Below are 20,713 nucleotides of genomic sequence, written 5' to 3' on the forward strand. Positions count from 1 at the left end.
TGGTTGTAGGTGGCGGTGAAGGTGGCGTTAGGTGGTGGTTATGGGCGTGTTTTATGGGGATGTCAGGTGGGTGTTGTTGGTGTCGTGGGGATTAGGGCGTGCGTGTTTGGGTATTTGGTGGTGGTGGAGCTGGAGGTTGGTGGTTGTCGGGGTCCAGGTCAGGTGCCGCATTTCTTTGGTGTCGGGCTTGGGTGGTGGTGTGGTGGTTTGTGGTGTCGGGTTTGGTTGGTTTTATGAGGGGTGTCGGTCACGGGTTCTAAACCATGTAGTGGGTAGTGTTTGTTTTTGTGACGGGTTTTTAATTAATTATTTTTGGGAGATTCGGGTTATAATTGAATCGGGTTTTTAGTTATCATAAATCTTTAATAATTATAATAAATAATTAATTTGAATAATTAAATAAAAGGGGTAAATAAATAAATAAATAAAGTTAGTAATTACAATTGTTGTGATTGTTATTATTATATAGGTGACGGAAATTGTGAAGAATTATAGACGGATTGGATTTACTTTATTTATTTGGATTGCGTAATTGGAGTGCTTGCTTTCCAGGTAGGATAATCTACTCAACTATATCTGTTTCCGTGTTTAATACATGAATGTTATTGGAAGGATGATTGGTTTACGATTGCTTGTTTAATTAAGTCAATGGAGTGATTGATATTGTTAGTTATTGGAGTTGTGTATATTTTATACGATTATATTGTGGAATGGTTTATGAGAATTGGACTGCCCCAGGCTTAGTCTCTGGTGGATAATGTGAGTGGTAATTGGACTGCCCCAGGCCTAGTCTCTGGTGGATAACGTGTGTGAATAATTGGAAGGCCCCAGGCTTAGTCTCTGGTGGATAACGTGTGTGAGTATTTGGACTGCCCCAGGCTTAGTCTCTGGTGGATAACGTGGACAGTTGATGTCGAGATATGAGATGTGAACAGTTGAGGTTGGAATTTGGCATGTTGTCAGTTGTGAGATTATTATAGATTGGTTGTCTTAATATATTTTATCCTACTCAACCATTGGTTGACGTGTTTGCTTCTGTGTCAAAATAAAATTGATGCCTGCTTTAATTGATGGCATCCTGTGATGAACCATTTAATATTTCTGGTTAAATGGGGAGCGATTTAAATAGCGAGGTTTTGAGTTAGGCGACATGGGAGCATTGGGAAGAGAGCTCGACTTGGACCATAGTTGAAGTCTAGATCACATAGAACAATTTATATCACTTTATTTATTTCCGCTGCGAGTTGTAAATATTTTATATTAAGTTTTAGTTGATTAAATTTGTAATAAACATGTAATCGTTAAAGTTTTAATTTAAAGTACTTTGGTTTGTTGTACTTTGTTATTCACTACCTCGGGAAACCGAGATGGTAACGCTCTCATTTACTTGGGAATGTCTAGCTAAAGGCTCCCGAATAAATTGGGGTGTTACACTACAACATGAAGATGATCAACATAGTGCAGACCACCAGTCGTTCTACCAGCGCTAAGAACCAGGAGCTGAAGGAAACGGTTGCAGATCTGGCACAGCAGCGAGTTGATCTGAAGGAGCGTGTGGTGGAGTGAAGATCGAGCTTCTTTGTCACCAAGAAGAAGTTGAAGGAGGAGAGCGATCGGTGGCTCGAACCCAAGCGGTGTGCGGCAGACTTTTTCGACTCTCGAAGCGATCGAGGAGAATATCGAGCCGATCTCCCGGCCACCAACGTTGTTGCATATGCCACCGGGCGGGAAAGATCGCGGAATGCGTCGCACTCGAGGAGGCTCCTACCAAAGGCCATAGAGGAAGAGGAGAAGCGGTGGAGATGCTTTACCCCACCCAACCCGATTTGAGCGTGCGATGCCCGAGGTTGGTGAGGTGAATTCTCTGCGTTGGCCGAGCGAGCAGGCTTGGGGTGATCTTTGGAATGTCCTAGGATCTTTGACTTGTGAAGCTCGGCAAGCTATGGCGGCCGAGGATATGCAAGTCGGTGCGAGACACGAAATGAGTGGTTAGCGAGGCGGAGGAGGTACGAGAGGTGGAGGTCATTAATGTGACCGACAATTAAGTTTTATGTTTTGATAAACTTTTTGGCGGCCCGGCCCGGAGGTGGCAGACTTTGTAAGTTTTTAAACTTGTTTTTGTGCTTGCTCGCCTTGGTGGCGGTTTAAACTTGGGGCGTATTTTGGCCATATTTTGAAATGCCCCTTGTCATAGTTTGGCAAGGTTTTAGTTTACATATCGTGTGTTTGTTGTTTATTCTCCCTGTTTTTAGGAAGTTCATGTCTTTGTCGGTGATCCTTGTGATTTAGGCGAGTCTTGTCACCCGAGAAGGCTAACATTCGACTCATTAGGCTGTCGTGTCACCGATAGGCGATTTAGGCGTATGCCGCAATGTAAGGAGGAGTGGCGTGTCAACCTGTGGGCCGATGACCACCTGCCAGCACTGAAAAGACCGATCCAGACAAGCTAGTTGTCGTGTCACCCTTTGGTTGATTTAGGTGTATGCCGCAGATTTGTGGACTACTTAACCTTGTTCATGACGCAAGGTGTGTTCGTCTCGTTTTATGCCGGCAGTGGCGTCATTGAGGCAAATTTATCGTCATTCTAGGACCAAATGGAGACGACTGCAGGATTCTCGGTAGCGCGAGATATCCCTACGTTCCATGTTCGTTTTTGCATGCATCTTTGGGGCCCCGATTAAGTGCGATTAGTGCGAGCTACGTCCAGGGGGTGGTATCGGGGGTAGCCGGATAAGCGTATTCAAATTTGTCACCAGGCTCCCTTTCGTATGTTCCACGATCACTTTGGTGAGGGTGCTCCTTGTGGAGAAAGTAGGTTAGGCATGTTGGAGTGCCATGTGCCTTGTCACCCGCGTTGGCGGTTGGGATCTGCTAGACATCCTTTCAAAGTACCATAGATACCAGAATTCAAAGTGATGTACTTAGAGAAGCCTAAAAATAGAAAAATCTATCAGAATGGTGTGAAGTACCTGTCGCCATCTCATGGGGTACCAGAGCAATTGTGGTCCCAGGACGCTGCCAGACCACACCATCCAATAGTAATTTAAAGTTAAAAAAAACAACTAAAGACACCAGAAATAAGAGTGAAACTGGCAGTATGCCTACTACCGAATTTTTTTTTATTTATTTTATCTTTAAAAATGATTTGGCTTCTCATAGTACACTATTCTGAAAACTAGAGTCTACTTATTATTAAAAGTAATATCTCTTCAGGTGAAGTATGTTCCATGGGCGTTGAATGATTTGACCCTCCATAGTCATCAGTCTGTATGCACCATGGCCAGCAACTCTTTCTACCTGGTATGGTCCTTCTTATTTGTAAGCGAATTTGCCTACTTTTCGATTCTTGGTGTTCTGGAACACCTCTCGGAGAACCAGGTCTCCTACCTCCAGGAGCCTGATTTTTACGTTCTTGTTATAACTCCGGCCACTTTTTGTTTGTAGGCGACGGATGGATTTTTGCGCTTGCTCGCAACTCGTCAAGTGTGGCCAGGCTTGGTCATCTCTCGCATTGTTCGGCTCCCTCGTCATATTTTCATACCCGTGAGTGGGAACTAGAACTTCTGATGGAATGACCGCTTCCGCGCCAAACACCAGGCTGAAGGGTGTTTGACTGTTGCTATCTTTGGTGTTGTTTCTCGACCGACCACAATAGTAGTGGCAATTCATCCGCCCACTTTCCTCCTAACTCCTATAACCTCCTTCTCGATTGTCCATAATGATTTTATTCTTTGGATTGACTTGTCCATTGGACTTTGGAGTCCTTGGTGCCGACTTTTTAAGGTGATGTTCCACCCGGCACAAAGTATCCTTCGAGATCGTTTGAGATGAATTGTGAGCCATTGTCACATATGATTTCGGATGGGATACCAAATTTGCGAGATGATGTTTCGTTTTATGAATGAGATGACTGTTTGTCCTTTACTTCCGTGAATGCTTCGCTCTATCCACTTGGAGAAGTAATCTGTCATTGCTAGCATCCAGGTTCTGTTTCCAGTGGCCCGTGGTAGAGGGCCTACTATGTCCATGCCCCATGCCATGAATGGCCAGGGAGAAATAATAGGTGCGAGGTTCTCTGGCCGGTGAATCATTGGTCGAGCGCCGGCAAAGCGTCACATTTTTCTGCGTACCTGCTGCATCCGCCTTCATTGTAGGCCAATAGTATCCCCTGTCTCGAGGGCTTTATTTGCGGACTCTGCTCCCGCATGGTTTCCACATTCGCCACTTTGTGGAGAGCATGCAACACGATCTCGCTTCTTCCTTGTCCAGTGCACCGTAGGTAGGGACCGCTAGCGATTTTCGTATAGTGTATCATCAATGAGTATGAACCCGGAAGCCTTTATTTTAAAAGCTCTCACTTCCTTCTTATCGTCTGGTAGCTTGTTATGGCGCGGCCGATCTAGGTAAGGTGTGCGCGATCGTCTTTGGGTCGGCTACTTGGTCGCGGCGCCACTGTTTGGCCGAGAGCTCTCACCTTCCTCTCAGAATCGCTGGATTTTCTTTTTGCTTTGTGGATCCTCTAGTTCACCTCTGTCTATTTCTTCGCCTTCGGATAGAAGGTTCCAAAGATATGTGCTATTGGAATCCGGATAGCTCGTTGGTCCGAATGTTGCCCCCAAGGTTGCTAGGGCGTCCGCTTCCACGTTCGGGTCTCGGGAACTGTTTAAGCTTGCAAGTTTCGAATTTTTGTTTTAATTCCTTTGTTACTTTCAGGTATGCAATCATCTTGAATCTCGGCTATAAACTCATCATTCACGTGGTTGACTATTAACAAAGAGTCACTGGATATGAGCAGTGTCGACCCTAGCTCCGAGAGATAGCTTAATTACCAATATCAAGGCTTCGTATTCCGTTTCATTGTTGGTTGCCTTGAATTCACATCTTACGACTTGTGTTATCGGATCTCCCCATGGTGATCGCAGAATTAATCCTACACACCGCCCCCTTTGGTTGGAGGCTCGTCGATATGCATCCGCGGCACCTCTGTCCGCTTACTTCCTTCTAAAGTGAGGATCTCGGTATCTGCGGATTCGGATGGTGGATCAAGTCCGACACGAAGTCGGCCGATGTCTGTGATTTAATTCTTTTTCTAGGGTCGTATTGGATGTCGTATCCATTGAGGTGTCTTGACCATTTAGACATTCTTCCCGATAGTTCGAGCTTCCTCATGAAAGCTTTTAGCGGGTAGTTTGTCACAACATGTATGATGTGTGACTCAAAATAGGGACGCAATTTGCGAGATGCCACTACCAATGCTAGTACTAACTTTTCAAGGGATGTGTACCTGGTCTCTGCCCAAAAAGTAGAGACTTGCTCACGTAGTATCGGCTTTTGTTCCTTTTCTTGCTCTCGACCAGACAAAGACTCACTCGCTACTTCGTGACGGCTAGGTATAGGAATAATGGTTCTCCCGGCTTTGGTTTTTGACGGTGGAAATTTCTTTGAGATAGTGCTTCGTGTCTCGAAGGCTTGCTCGTGTTCAGCGGTCCACTCAAACTTCCGGCTTTTCCTTAGCACGTCGTAAAATAGCCTCGCATTTGTCCGAAGATCTTGAAATGAACTGTTCAGGGTCGCTACCTTTCCAGCTAATCTCTCGAACATCTTTAGGCTTCTCGGGTGATTCGGTGTAAGATAGCTTTGATCCGCTCGATTTGGCTTCTATTCCTCTTTGAGTCACAATATAGCCCAAGAACTTGCCAGAAGATACCCCGAAGGTGCATTTAGATGGGTTTAGTTTCATCTTGTATTCCCGAGGGTGTCTTTGAATGTTTCGCTAGATGCCGCATATGATCTTTGGCTTTTTCTCGACTTCACCACCATGTCATCAATGTACACCTCCATGGTTCTTCCTATTTTCTCTTTGAACATGCGGTTAACTTGACCTTTGATACGTGGAGCTGCGTTCTTTAGGCCGAATGGCATGACGTTGTAGCAATATATTCCTCTCTCGGACATAAATGATGTCTTCTCCTAATCTGCAGGATCCATCTTGATCTGATTGTATCCACTCCATACGTCCAGAAATGTTAGCATCTCGTGTCCAGCTGTTGCGTCTACCATTGCATCAATATGAGGCAGCGGGAATGGATCTTTGGGACACGCTTTGTTGAGATCAGTGAAGTCCACACATACTCTCCACTTTCCATTCTTTTTAGGCACCACCACTACATTAGACAACCATTCTGGGTATTTCACTTCTCTTATCTTCTTTCTTTGCAGTCGATGTCTACTTCCTGGTTGATTACCTTATTTCTCTCTGCTGCAAACTTTCTCCTTCTCTGCTGGATGGGTTTACACTTTGGGTCCACGCTAAGCTTGTGTGTTATGATGGATGGATCTATGCCTACCATATCATCGTGTGACCATGCAAAGCAATCCATGTTATCTTGTAAGAATTTGACTAGTCAGCCGTCGTAAGCTCCTCGTACATCCCGCTCCAATGAGCACGGTTCTCTCTGGGTGCAACTTATCCAGTTAACTGGTCCGGCTCTTCTTTGGGGGCTCGATGTATTCGTCCGGATAGGCCGCTTCGTAATTGCTATGCGGGGGGGGCAGTGCCCTTGAGTGCCTTCATGTAGCAACCTCTAGCTTCCTCATGGTCTCCTCTTATCGTTTCTACTCCCCATGGGGTGGGAAACTTTACGCACTGGTGATATGTTGAAGGGACTGCTTTCATCTGGTGCAGCCATGGTCTTCCTAGGATGACGTTGTAAGTGGAGGGGCCATCTATAACCAGGTACCTGACTTGCTTGTTGACTCCTCCCACATAGGTTTGGATGACTATCTCACCTAGCGAGTTGGTTGTTTCCCCGCTGAAGCCTACTAGCGGAATAGTCTTCTTCTGTAAATCCCATGTTTTCTATGGTTTTCAGTATGATTAAGTTGACCGAGCTTCCTGTATCTACCAAGACCTTTCTTACTGTGCAGTTGGCCATTGACAAGGTAATAATAAGTGCATCATGGTGTTCTCTTTCATCGTATGTATCTCCCTCATCGAAGCTGACTGTTGGCAGATCACTGTGAGATATTCTGCAAGAATTGGCTGGTCTGTCTCCTTTGGTCTCGGTGGCATGCCTTTTAGCTGCTGAGTATGTCAGGCCGCTTAAGTTTGAGCCGCATGTTATCACGTTTATAATTTTAGTGCATGTGGGTGGGTCTGTCGGCTTGGCGGAGCCTACCTGATCCTGCTGCTTGCCCCCACGTGGTAACAGGTGGCTCAGCTTTCCTTGTTCGTACAGGCGCTTGATCTCTCTTCTCAATGTATAGCAGTCCTCAGTATTGTGCCCAATATCACGGTGAAATTCGCACTTCTTCTTGCTATCCTTTCTCCAGGCTTGCTCTCCTACTGGTGGGTTAGGCCACCTGACTCCGTCTCCCATCTCTCTAAGTGCCTTCAAGATTCCTCCGATACCTGTAGTGAACCCATATTCTGCCAAGGTGGGGAGTAGTTGGTTTTCCTCGATTCTGTTGACTCCCCTCCCATATGGCCTGTATCTCTCGTCCTTCTTGTTGGTGGTTTGCTTTCTTCCTGATTTCTCCACGGCTGAAGTAGTAGAAATACTTGGCGTGCTCTGAGTGGCTCGGCTAGGATATCTTCCTCCGATCGATCGCGGCTTTCTTCTCCGCATCGCTTCGAAACTATGGCAAGGATGCATAGTCACCGCTTGTATAGATCGAGTCATGGTGGAGGCCTCTTCTCAAGGCTTCTACCGCTTTGTTGAGATATCACACTCGTCATCGCTACCTTCTCATTGTTAAACCGGTATTGTATTCTCCAATGCTCTATCCCGCCCCCGGACGATTTCGTACGGGTCCCCGCGTGCTTCGTGGCTTTTTCGCCGCTTGCGAATGTTGAGTAAATGCGTTTACCAATTCAAAGCAAATGTGGATATCGACATTTTGGCAAAGTGCTTACAAACCATCGAAGTCTTTGGTCTGTTAGGGTGGACCGAATCCTTTGCACATGCAGGCTTTCTTAACTTGTCCTATGGTCATTTACCGTCATCATTTTTTGTCTATACTTGGCTGATATGATCAAAGGGGTCTCTTTGTCTTGTCGAAGAGAGGCATATTTGGGTTTGTGAACCCCTTTGGCATGGCTGTGACGGATATGGTGTCCACGAATGGCGAGTCGGCATAACTGTCTAGAGCTGCTTTCTCGAGTGGGGGTGGTAGCCCTGGAATCCTACTTAGCATCTCCTTTAGTTCCAAGTACTGCTGATGATGTGTGCATTTTACATAGTCTTTATAGGCCATTTATGCACACATTTCTATGCTATTTTAGTAGTAATTTGCTACGAATATGCCCCGAATAGTCTACTTTGGGTTCTCTTGTCATATTTGCGGTATGAGCGTAGAAAGGAGTAAATCAAGCCTAAAACATGTCCCTAGGCATGCATTTAGGAGATGAGTTGAATTGGAGCTTGGGAACTATTGATTTGAGATGCGCGCGGAAGTAAAGAAGCTAGGCGAGCAAAACAAGAACTCCAAATTACGAGTGCTTAATTCAAAGAGTCATATCTCGAGTTCTACAACTGATATTCAGGTGATTCGAATTGGAGATGAAAGCTTATCCTCTTAGCTTTCCAACGCCATAAAAATCGCTTTATTCGGACAAGTAACGAAGAAATGGCAGCCGTTTGAAGTTCAGTGCGCGAAGCAGGAATTACGCGCTGAGAAGTCCTCGATCGAGAGGAATTGTTCTCGATCGAGAGGAATGCTAAGAAATATCACTCGATCGAGAGCCTTAAATGCTCGATCGAGCAACAATCTTTGACGGGCTTGGCCTGTTTTGTTATTTAGGTTTAGCAAGTCATTATTTTGTTATAAAATAGGCTTGCACGCCAAACACATGAGATACATCAGACGGGACTGGAGCTCTTCTCCAGTTTCGGCACCTCTTCCTTATTTTGTTCCGGATCTTAAATTCTGCTTTTATTCTTAATCTTTAATCGGTAATTCTATTCCTTTAATTCTTCCCTTAAGCTTTATTCATTAATTATGCATTGCTAATTCTCTTGCTAGGATATTAGGGGAACCGTAATTATGTTAGATTAGTAATCGATCTATTATGATAATGCTCATATGATCCATGTTGTTTTTGTTACAATTATTTGTTATAGTCTTTCTGAGTCGACGCAATTAGATTATAAATCGTAATAACCCTCGACCTAGATCGAAAGATTGGAAAGGGTGAGACTCGTAGCGATACATTAGGGCGTGGTAGTGAGGGCGAAAGCTAAGCTAATTGTGCTTTAGGGCGAATTAAGGACCAAAAGGTGACGTTCGTTACCCCTTAGATCTATTTGCTTGACCTTAAACTTAGATTACTAGACTAATTAATCGCGGTGAACCGATTGTCCTAGCTATCCGTTTCCCTTGCTTTTCTCTCATCCCTTACCTTGCTGTAGTTTAGACTTTAAAATCGAATCAACTCAATTTGTGACATTAATAAACGAACTGTTAAAACAGATATCTTGCCTCCCTGAGGATCGACTCTTATTACTACCTTTTAGTAATTTGGTTTTATAAATATTATTTTTTATACTAAAACGACGGTATCAAATTTTGGCGCCGTTGCCGGGGAGGCAATTGCCCTATTTGTTTTTTTTGTTTCGTTTATTTCCCCTCCGTCTCAGGGAATTTTATTTCCTGAGACAGTTCTTATCTTCCTTGCTAGTGTTGTTTGATAGGTCCTACAGGTCCTATGGCGATGCTTCAGGAGGTATTTTGTGAGAGATGCGGTACTGTGGGACACGATGCAGTTCACTGCCTTGCAGATCGTGACCAAGTTTATGCTTATCGACAGTATAAACAAAGTCACTATGTTTCGTCCCCACCTCGCAGTTATGCACCACCGCATCCGTACTATCAACAAGGCTTCCGAGAGCCCTCCTATTCTTTTTCACCACCGCAACAACCAACCCCTCCTGCTGTCAACAACGAAGAGTTTGACGAGTTGAAATCGCTATTAGCGTCACTCACTCTTCAATCGCAACAAATGGAACAATCGAGGAATGCCTCAATTGAAAGTCTTACGCACCAGGTCGCTCAGGTAACAGTCGAGACGGATTTTGATGTGTACAACTCGGACTTCGAGGACGATTACTTTATTGCGACATTTGACAAGGAAATCCCAGCAGAAAATTTGGTCGATCGAGCTGTTACCATTGCTCGATCGAGTGGATTTGGTGAAGAATAGTCTCGATCGAGTGATTTAGTTGCTCGATCGAGCACAATAGCTACAGGCACCATTGAGTTAGCATCCGACTCTGTCCAAATTGGCGATGAGAAGGTGAACGAAGACCATACCGCTTCAATGAAAGGTAGTATCACTCCTTTTGTTGACATTAGTACGACTACTTTTCATCCTTCCGTCAATTCATATCGCCTTTGAATTGACGCTCCGCCCCGACTCGGGAGCAATTTGGAAGAAAATCGCTATATTTCTTCTTATGCAGGTCTAACGAGTTGTGACCCGGGAAAGGGATCGAAAGATTCTATCCCGCCTAGGAAGAAAGCACGACAAAGAGCTGATAGAGTCGTGATGGATGCTATGATAGGCCGCTGCCTTGCTGCTGCTATACTATGGAGGACGGTAGTGAAGCTGTCGATGGCTGAAATAACTGCTTTCAGTCAAAAGCCACGAGGAGGGGCGATGTATTTCGTTATTCGTTAAGCCGGGTTTGCAACCCCGTGCAATTTGTAATAAATTATATACTTAAAACCATTTCTGTTTTTGTTAGGCATTTCTAAGACAATGTTTTGCATGAAACATTTATTTGGTATTTGGATATATTTTTGTGTTTAGTTTTGCAGGTGGCTGATAAAGGATTTGGTCGAGTAGTTTACTACTCGATCGAGGGGAAATTGGAAAGTCAAAGCCTCGATCGAAAGGCCATTCTGGTCGATCGAGGAAGCAGACCTTAGTGAAGGCTCGATCGAGTAACTTTGTTACTCGATCGAGAGGATTATGGAGAAAGAACATCTCGATCGAGAAGATAGGGGAGTTTTCAACTTTTCTTATTTCTTTTCACCTTATTTCCTCCTCTTGTTACTTCCCAATTTCGTGCACCCCTCCCCCTTAATTTTCTATCTGTTTATATTAGCCCAGAAAATACCAAATAGGACTACGGACCTGTTTGTTGCCGTAGCCACCTCTTCTTTGTGCTTTTGTCTCATGCACGCATCGAGTAGTACACGGCTACTCGTCCCCTTAGTTTGATCTTTGGTTTGGGGAAGCCGTCCCGTGAGTACCGCCTTCCCTTGTTTTTCCATCTCATTTTATGTATTTTAGGAACATGTATTAGGTTTGCGTACCCATATCCCTTTTTTGTCTTGTTGGTTGGTTTGTGAAGACAATGAGGACATTGTCTGTTTTGGTTTGGGGAGGGTATATGCATCCTTTTGAGTCTGCATTTGCATTCGTTTTGCATTCATATTTCTTGCATTTCCGTATGCATTGCACTTAATTTCGAAAAATTATTTAACCCATAAAAACTTAAAAATTTCACATAAATTCAAAAAAAAATCACGTTTAATTTTGCATTTAGGTTGAGTCGGAATGGAACATTTCTATGTTGGAATTGCTTTAGCTTAAGCCTTGCAAATTTCTCACGTCTTTTAGTAATTTTCAAAGCATCTTCTCGAATTTCGTTTCAAAATATGTTGAACAATTAGACTCGACTTGAAATTTTGGCAAGCTACTTATAATTTCTGAGATATAGAGCCTATAACTGGTGGCATTCATGACCGGTTAATTTAGGAATGAGAGTAGTACTCCCATCATTTCATGTTTTGCATGTGTATGAGTTTTGATTGCTTTTTGCCTATACGCATTGGTTTGTGGTCGGTATTGCATGTTTTGAGAACTATTGCATCTCCCCTTTCTCGTTTTGCCCCATTAACTCCACATTAAGCCATATCGCGATTTGCCCTTAACTACATCCCATACTTAGCCTACCATTGTGCCGAGCTAGGTAGTAGTAGAGGAAATTGTTGTATTTGTACCGTTTATGGCTCGTTTTGTTTTGTTGGAGTGAGTATTAATGAGAAATGTTGAGAGTCAAGTTGAAGTTGGTGCTCGATCGAGAGCTTATATGGTCGATCGAGCCATTGATGGTCCTAAAAGTCCTCGATCGACAAGTCCATGTGGTCGATCGAGTGGATTGGAGTTGGAACCTCTCGATTGAGTGGCATCATTCCTCGATCGAGAGGGTTCGTCCTGTGTCAGCCACCAAAAAGGAAAAAAAATGAATGAAAAAAAAAAGAATGAATGAAAAAGAAAAAAAAGAGAGTTAATAAAAATTACTTTTTATCTAATAATTTGGCTGAGATGATATACACCTCATATGCTTATTGTTATGATTTGGAGGTGTCCATTTTGGATTATGTGTTGGGATTTGCCTAAATATTAGAGGCAATGATTTATTTTTCGAGTTAGAAGAACGGGATGCAGTTTCTAATGGTTTGTTAGGTACTAGCTTGGCTTTTTACCCCACATTTCCATACTTGTTTTGCCCCTTCTTTCCCACTTAGCCTCACATATCCATATCTTGCAATAGTTCGGCATGTAATAGTCCTTGATGGTGGTTATGCGTATGTACGGTAGCTAGAATCATTATTCATGCTAGTTAAGCATACATGAACATGTTGGTCGTAGTCTAGGTGAGCGGCTATATTTTCTTTCTCTCTTACATATAATGCTTGCCTTGTGCTTAATTGAGAGAGAGTGACCCGGGAGAGTCCAATTTTGAAAGTCTTGTAAGGTCAAAAGTTCAACTATTTATGAGATATGTATAAATTCGTTTGCTTTGTTATTGCGCTATTAGTAGTTGACTCTTTTGCATTAAATCGGTTTGAGTAAACGGTTTCAGCTTGTCCTAGTTTTTGTTCCTTTCCATTTAGCTCATTAGTTAGTTGCATTTAGCTTGCTTGAGGACAAGCAAATGTTTGGTTTGGGGAAGTTTGATGTGTGCATTTTACATAGTCTTTATAGGCCATTTATGCACATATTTCTATGCTATTTTAGTAGTAATTTGCTACGAATATGCCCCGAATAGTCTACTTTGGGTTCTCTTGTCATATTTGCAGGTATGAGCCAGAAAGGAGTAAATCAAGCCTAAAACATGTCCCTAGGCATGCATTTAGGAGATGAGTTGAATTGGAGCTTGGGAACTATTGATTTGAGATGCGCGCGGAAGTAAAGAAGCTAGGCGAGCAAAACAAGAACTCCAAATTACGAGTGCTTAATTCAAAGAGCCATATCTCGAGTTCTACAACTGATATTCAGGTGATTCGAATTGGAGATGAAAGCTTATCCTCTTAGCTTTCCAACGCCATAAAAATCGCTTGATTCGGACAAGTAACGAAGAAATGGCAGCCGTTTGAAGTTCAGTGCGCGAAGCAGGAATTACGCGCTGAGAAGTCCTCGATCGAGATGAATTGTTCTCGATCGAGAGGAATGCTAAGGAATATCACTCGATCGAGAGCCTTAAGTTCTCGATCGAGCAACAATCTTTGACGGGCTTGGCCTGTTTTGTTATTTAGGTTTAGCAAGTCATTATTTTGTTATAAAATAGGCTTGCACGCCAAACACATGAGATACATCAGACGGGACTGGAGCTCTTCTCTAGTTTCGGCACCTCTTCCTTATTTTGTTCCGGATCTTAAATTCTGCTTCTATTCTTAATCTTTAATCGGTAATTCTATTCCTTTAATTCTTCCCTTATGCTTTATTCATTAATTATGCATTGCTAATTCTCTTGCTAGGATATTAGGGGAACCTTAATTATGTTAGATTAGTAATCGATCTATTATGATAATGCTCATATGATCCATGTTGTTTTCGTTACAATTAATTGTTATAGTCTTTCTAAGTCGACGCAATTAGATTATAAATCGTAGTAAACCTCGACCTAGATCGAAAGATTGGAAAGGGTGAGACTCGTAGCGATACATTAGGGCGTGGTAGTGAGGGCGAAAGCTAAGCTATTTGTGCTTTAGGGCGAATTAAGGACCGAAAGGTGACGTTCGTTACCCCTTAGATCTATTTGCTTGACCTTAAACTTATATTACTAGACTAATTAATCGCGGTGAACCGATTGTCCTAGCTATCCCTTTCCCTTGCTTTTCTCTCATCCCTTACCTTGCTGTAGTTTAGACTTTAAAATCGAATCAACCCAATTTGTGACATTAATAAACGAACTGTTAAAACAGATATCTTGCCTCCCTGCGGATCGACCCTTATTACTACCTTTTAGTAATTTGGTTTTATAAATATTATTTTTGATACTAAAACGACGGTATCAGCTGATTAGTTATATTGGCTAAATCTGGGGTCCTCCTGTCAGCTGTCTGCATATTTCCTCCTAATCCGGTTTCTTGAAGGTTATGATAAGCTCCGACAGCCAGGGGGTTGCGGTAACAATTGTCCCCTGCTGCCAGTTCACTTGCTGGTTTGACTCGGATCCGCTACGTGTGTCGATCGATTCTTTGCAGAATCGCGCTAACGGGGAGGCCACCTATTTGTATCCCTACGCAGCTGGCTGGCTGCCAGCTATCTGGCGTGAGGTATCCTAACCCTCGTGGGGTTATCCTTCCATCTGATGGTGTCTTAGCCAAATCCAATCTTGTAATTATTTCAGCTGGTATCTGCCTGCCGCCTGCCACTCCTTGCGTCAGATCTACCAAAGGAAATCTTCCTTCACCTGTCTTGTTTGCCGGAGTCTTTGGATCGCCGTCAGGAGATCAATTTGTGCCTGAGCTCTGTCTCTCCTTCTTACCTCAAAGATCTCGCTCTCCTTTGATCTTCTCTCATGTTTTCCATAGCTTTGAATATTTTCCACGCCGGCGAGCAGAATCTGCGTGGGGATCAAGGCGGCGGAGTGACGCCTAAGCTTGATGTTCCTTTGTCCGATGCGGTCTGGCCGAGACAACAGGGGTCCCGGGAGGAAGAGAGGCTTTTGTTGTCGGTATGATTCTTGGGGTATGTCCGGAGCTGCGTGGCCACCGTCGATGTTGGACTTTGGGTAGACGATGGTGGTGGCGATGGTCGCCGCTCCCGACATGGCTTCGTATACTTGCTTTTCCATTGTATATTCAGAATATCAACGATTGACGACCACAATGCCCCACGGTGGGCGCCAAACTGTTTAGGTCTTTTTTTTACCTAAGTCGATTTAGGGTCAATGTAGTCTATATTCGTTGGTTGATTGTATGATGATTTACATGTCAATAAGTAAACGGGAAATAAAGTGCGCAATGTAAATTGACACGTAAGATTTTGGTGACGCGGAAAACCCAATGTGGGAACAACCGCGGGAGGGACGGTACCCTGCCAAGCATTGCACTATATGAATAGGAGGATGATTACAATGATAACGTTTATACTAATCTTGCGGGCGTTAGGTATCAGGCCTGCAAGATCTCGTATGGAGTATATTTGTGAATGGTATGCCATGATGTGGATGTCTTGAATATAATCTTGAATGAATATATGGATGAGTGAATGAATACCCTTCTTGATTTCCTTCCTTTGCTATTTATAGGGTGAGAACCCTAGATATGTCCTACCTTGAATATGGAAATGGAATATTACTTCTATAAGGACTTCTTTCCAAATCCGAATTCCCTTACCAATTCTCCCCGATCTCCCTAACTTCTCCCTGACTTCTCCCTAACTTCTCCCTGACACCCTTTTCCTTAACGCGGGCACCTCCCACGGTGGGCTCTTGATCCTTCTCAAGCCCATCTCCCCTTTTCCTGACCGCGGGCTCCCATCCTCCTTCCTTCTTCTTTATAATCTTTACTTTACTAAGTGGGCTTTCTTTATTACGCTATTTTTAGCCCAAACACAAAGCATATTTAATATCCTAATCTATAAGTGATATATACGAGAGGATAAGTGTTTAGAAAAAATTATTGGATTTTTGTGCAATGAGTTACACAAAAATTATATTCTAAACACATACGGATGGTTGGAGAACCATCTTGGCTATAATTTTTGAGGAGTAAATCTGAGTAATATACAACGGAAATTATATTGTCAACTGATCATCATTTATCAGTAACGATTGGCTCACTAGAGTTTGACGTTACTGTCGTTTGACGGTGGTGATTGGTTGATCCCTTGAGTACACTTGCAACTATGAGATATACAAGAAGGATGAATCCCACACACTATGAGAATAGTGGTAGCTATCCTAAGGCTAGATAGCCTATGTCTAGATTGGATCTAGACACAAACTCAAAAGGTTTTATAATACAAGATTATAGATAACGAAGGGAAATAGTATATAATGAGGTTAAGTAAGGTGCAAGATGTTGCTAAGACTTGTTAACCAAGGCCTTCTCATAGGCATAATATGATAAGTAATGCCATTTCAATTGAATTGAAATATACATTTATTTACAAAATTAAATATGGATTATAGATTATATAGTAATTGATATTGTATTAATTTTACATATGTGATAATACATTCATCGTTTGAGTTTTATTTTAACCTCTTTTATTACTTTGTTATATCCAAATAGGCTGTGAACACAACGTTGAACCCTATTAAAGTGAACTGGATTAACATAGTATTGGCCCCTAGTCACTTATATGTGGTGACGTCTCCAAGTGACTAGAGTGTGAGTCGATTGATGGCAAGTTCAAGTGCCATAAGGTCATAAGAGATGACTAGTCGATCGCATAGGCAGACTGTATGGGACACTCTGTTGGGCAGTGACCGCTTATAGAGTTCTTGTAATTCATATAGCCTGGTCGTGGCGAGAGCTGCTATAGTATTCTTTTTTAGTCGATTCTTTGACTAGAGACTGTTCGCCCAAGCTGGCACAATTTCTTATTTTACTTTGATTTTTGCTCTACGGCTCCCAAATATGGAGTGCAAATGGGCATCTTTTGGGTCATGATGAGCCGTGGTATTCAAAGGGAACAATGCGATATGAATTGTCCACCCTCTGGTCAGGGTTATCTATATCTCAGGGCCACTCAAGGAGTAGTGAACTGGAATTGCGTCGCCACGCTCGGAAGGTATCTACGACAGATAATTTTGGTCAAACAGTTACTCTCTAGATCGAGGAAACCACTCTAGATATGATCAAATGCATGTACGACCTACAAGACCCCTTGCATTGAGTGGGAGATAAAATAGGACAAGAGTATTGGTGACGCACACTTGCCTCGGACAAGTGGGAGATTGTTGGAGTATGTGTCCTCAACAATAGTACGATCACATATTATATCTCATAATAAGAATACAAAAGGGATGATTCAATTTATTTTCAAATGATCAACATTAATCGGTAACGATTGGCTGACTAGAGTTTGTCGTTACTGTCGTTTGACGGTGGTGATCAGTTGATCCCTTAAGGTCACACCTATAGGACAATTTCCTTAATCGGTAAGTTAATTAATTGTATGTCGATACAGATTAATTAAATCCTTAAATTAACTAAATGTGACCCATTTTATATACATGTAATTGTGAATTACTTGTTAATTTATTAAATGTATTTTTATTTGATATATAATGATATTTAATTTGCTAAATATGCATTAATATGTCTAATGACATGTTACTTGTCACATGTCATACCAAATTACAATTGACAAATGACAAAGATAATATGGATGTCCATTTTAAGGGTAAGACTGGTTTTTAAGTGTGATTAGTGGGGATTAATTTTGTTCTTATTTTATGCTTATGGACATAATGATGACACTAATAGCATGCTTAACCCTAGGGTCCTACTCTAGTATTTTGGGTAAGACAAAAAGCAAAAAGGAAAAGCATTTTTCCCTCCCCGTGCTTCTCAAAAACCGGTCACCACCTCCCATATGAGGATATGTGATGTTCTCATTTTTATTCTTATCTTATCTTTATCTCTCACTCTTCCTCTCTCATAAAAATAGTTTTTATGTTCAAATTTTGTTCTAGAAATATAATAAAACTCAAGATTACTATTGTAGTAATAATATAAGTATTTTATTTGATATTTAAAGTAACTCGTAATATTATCTAGTTAATGATATTATTAGTGTTATGAGATAGTCTTGGATGCAACTAAGAGGAGAGTTCAAGAACAAGATTAGGAAGGTGTCCTACCTTGTGCCCAAAAATTCGGTCCACCAATTATAAGAGTAAAACTATTTTTTCCCTTATTTCATTTATTTGCATATTGCATGTAACTAGATCTATTATTCTAAATTAGTGAGTAATTTAGAAACTAAGTAGAGGAGTCTAATTAGGGGTTTATGAACCTAACAATTGCTCTGATACCAATTATTAGGTTCATAAACCCTCTTATTTGACATTTCTAATAAAGATCTAATTTACTTATTAATTAGATGTTGTGGATCTAGTTACATGCAAACATATGAAAGAAAAAGTTAAAGGAGAAAACGATTTTTCCTTACATTATAATGAAACGGAAATGGGCACAAGGTTGAACTCCTTCCAACCTTGTTGAGCTATGAGTAATAGGATGATCCACCAAAGTTTCAAAGTAGAAACTCTCCTATCAATTGCACCCAAGATTTTACCCAAATAATTTCTAGTAATATTAACTAGATATTACAAGAAATATTAATCCCTTAATATCAATTTTATTACTACTTTAGTAATTAGGAAATAATATTAATGTGGTTGTGTGTTTTAGAGAGAGAGACATGCAAAATTAGAACAAGAAAAAGGAGCTATAAATTGCTCTTTTAAGAGCCCCAAAACTAGCACCCTAGAGGCGATAGTGGGCTATTACTTTTTCTTATTTTATTTGCATGCAAAGTGTAGGTATGATTACATTAGGGTAGGTTGTGTCATAAGCATGCAATTAGGAAAATGATTACATGCAACAAGTTGATTAAATAAAAGACAAAAATAAAATATTGTCCAACAACATTGTAACTTTGGCCAAAATAAGATAAAATGGACCATTTTGATTTTTTAATATTTGTCACACAAACATAAGAATCATTTAATTGTTTATCTTACATAAATATACATTAGTTTGATCATATAACAATTAAATAAACTAATAATTAATATACACTTAACTCTTAAGTGATAATTATGTCATTATATGAAAATATAATGAGTATTATAATATCCAATTTAATTAATTTACAACCCTTGTAAAATATAATCAACAAATAACCTCTACCTCTAAAAATACAATACCTCGATTAATTTAATGAATTAACGCTTAATCATTAAATTAAATCTTATTTAATCACATTACAATATGATATAAAATTTCATTAGTCAATCATCCCATAATTGAATAATAAACTTGCGTTGACTCGAGTTCTAAACTCGACCTCAACAAACTCCCACAAATAAATAAATAAATAAATAAATAAATATATAAAAATATATATATATATATATATATATATATATATATATATATATATATATATATATATATCAAATATACATCTATAAATAAAAGGGATTGATCAACCCGTATCAAATACATTTGATCAGAAATAATTTGGGTTCCATCCTATAGGTGTGACCTAAAGGGATCAACTGATCACCACCGTCAAACGACAGTAACGTCAAACTCTAGTCAGCCAATCGTTACTGATAAATGTTGATCAGTTGACTATATAATGTATCATCCCTTACGTATTCTTATCATGAGATTTAAATACGTGATCGCACTATTGTTGAGGACACATACTCCAACAATCTCGCACTTGTCCGAGACAAGTGTGCGTCACCATTTCTCTTGTCCTATTACTATCTCCCACTCAATGCAAGGTGTCTCGCAGGTTGTACTTGCATGTGATCATATCTAGAGTGGTTTCCTTGATCTGGAGAGTAACTGTTTGACCTGAATTATCTGTCGTAGATACCTTCCGAGCGTGGCCACGCATTTCCAGTTCACTACTCCTCGAGTGTCCCTAAGATTTAAATAACCCTGACAAGGGGGTGGACAATTCATATCGCATTATTCCCTTCGAATAGCCACAGCTCATCATGACCCAAAAGATGCCCATATGCACTCCATATTCGGAAGTCGTGGAGCAAAAATCAAAGTCAATCAGAAACTGTGCCACCTTGGAAGAATAGTCTCTAGTTAAAGAATCGACTCAAAAAGAATACTATAGTAGCTCCCGCCATGACCAGGCTAAATAAAAATTACCAGAACTCTATAAGCGGTCACTGCCCGACAGAGTGTCCCATACAGTCTGCCTATGTGATCGACTAGTCATCTCTTATGACCCTATGGCACTTGAACTTACCATAAATCCACTCACACTCTAGTCACTAGGAGACGTCACCTCATATAAGTGACTAGGGGCTAATACTATGTTATTCCAGTTCACTTTAATAGGGTTCAATGTTGTCCTTACAACCTATTTGGATATAACAAAGTATTAAAAGAGTTTAAAATAAAACTCAAACGACAAATGCGATTATCACATATGAACAATCAATACAATATTATTGTTCTATATCTTATAATCTTAAGAATATAAAATCCCTGTTACTTCATGGTAGTTTGATCAAACCTGCAATAAAAGCTTGGTTAGAGGATATACAATATAATCCACTCATCCCAACTTCATAAATTCAAATTTTCTTCTTTCGATGTAACTTCTTAATTACATGAATTTTCTAAGTACATGTCTAGACTTAAATCTAGGCTTGGTCTCCTTTGCTTGAAGGATGCTCCCACTATTATCAAATAACATGTG

This window comes from Silene latifolia, chromosome Y (genome assembly GCF_048544455.1).
Source record: "Silene latifolia isolate original U9 population chromosome Y, ASM4854445v1, whole genome shotgun sequence".
Taxonomy (NCBI): Eukaryota; Viridiplantae; Streptophyta; class Magnoliopsida; order Caryophyllales; family Caryophyllaceae; genus Silene; species Silene latifolia.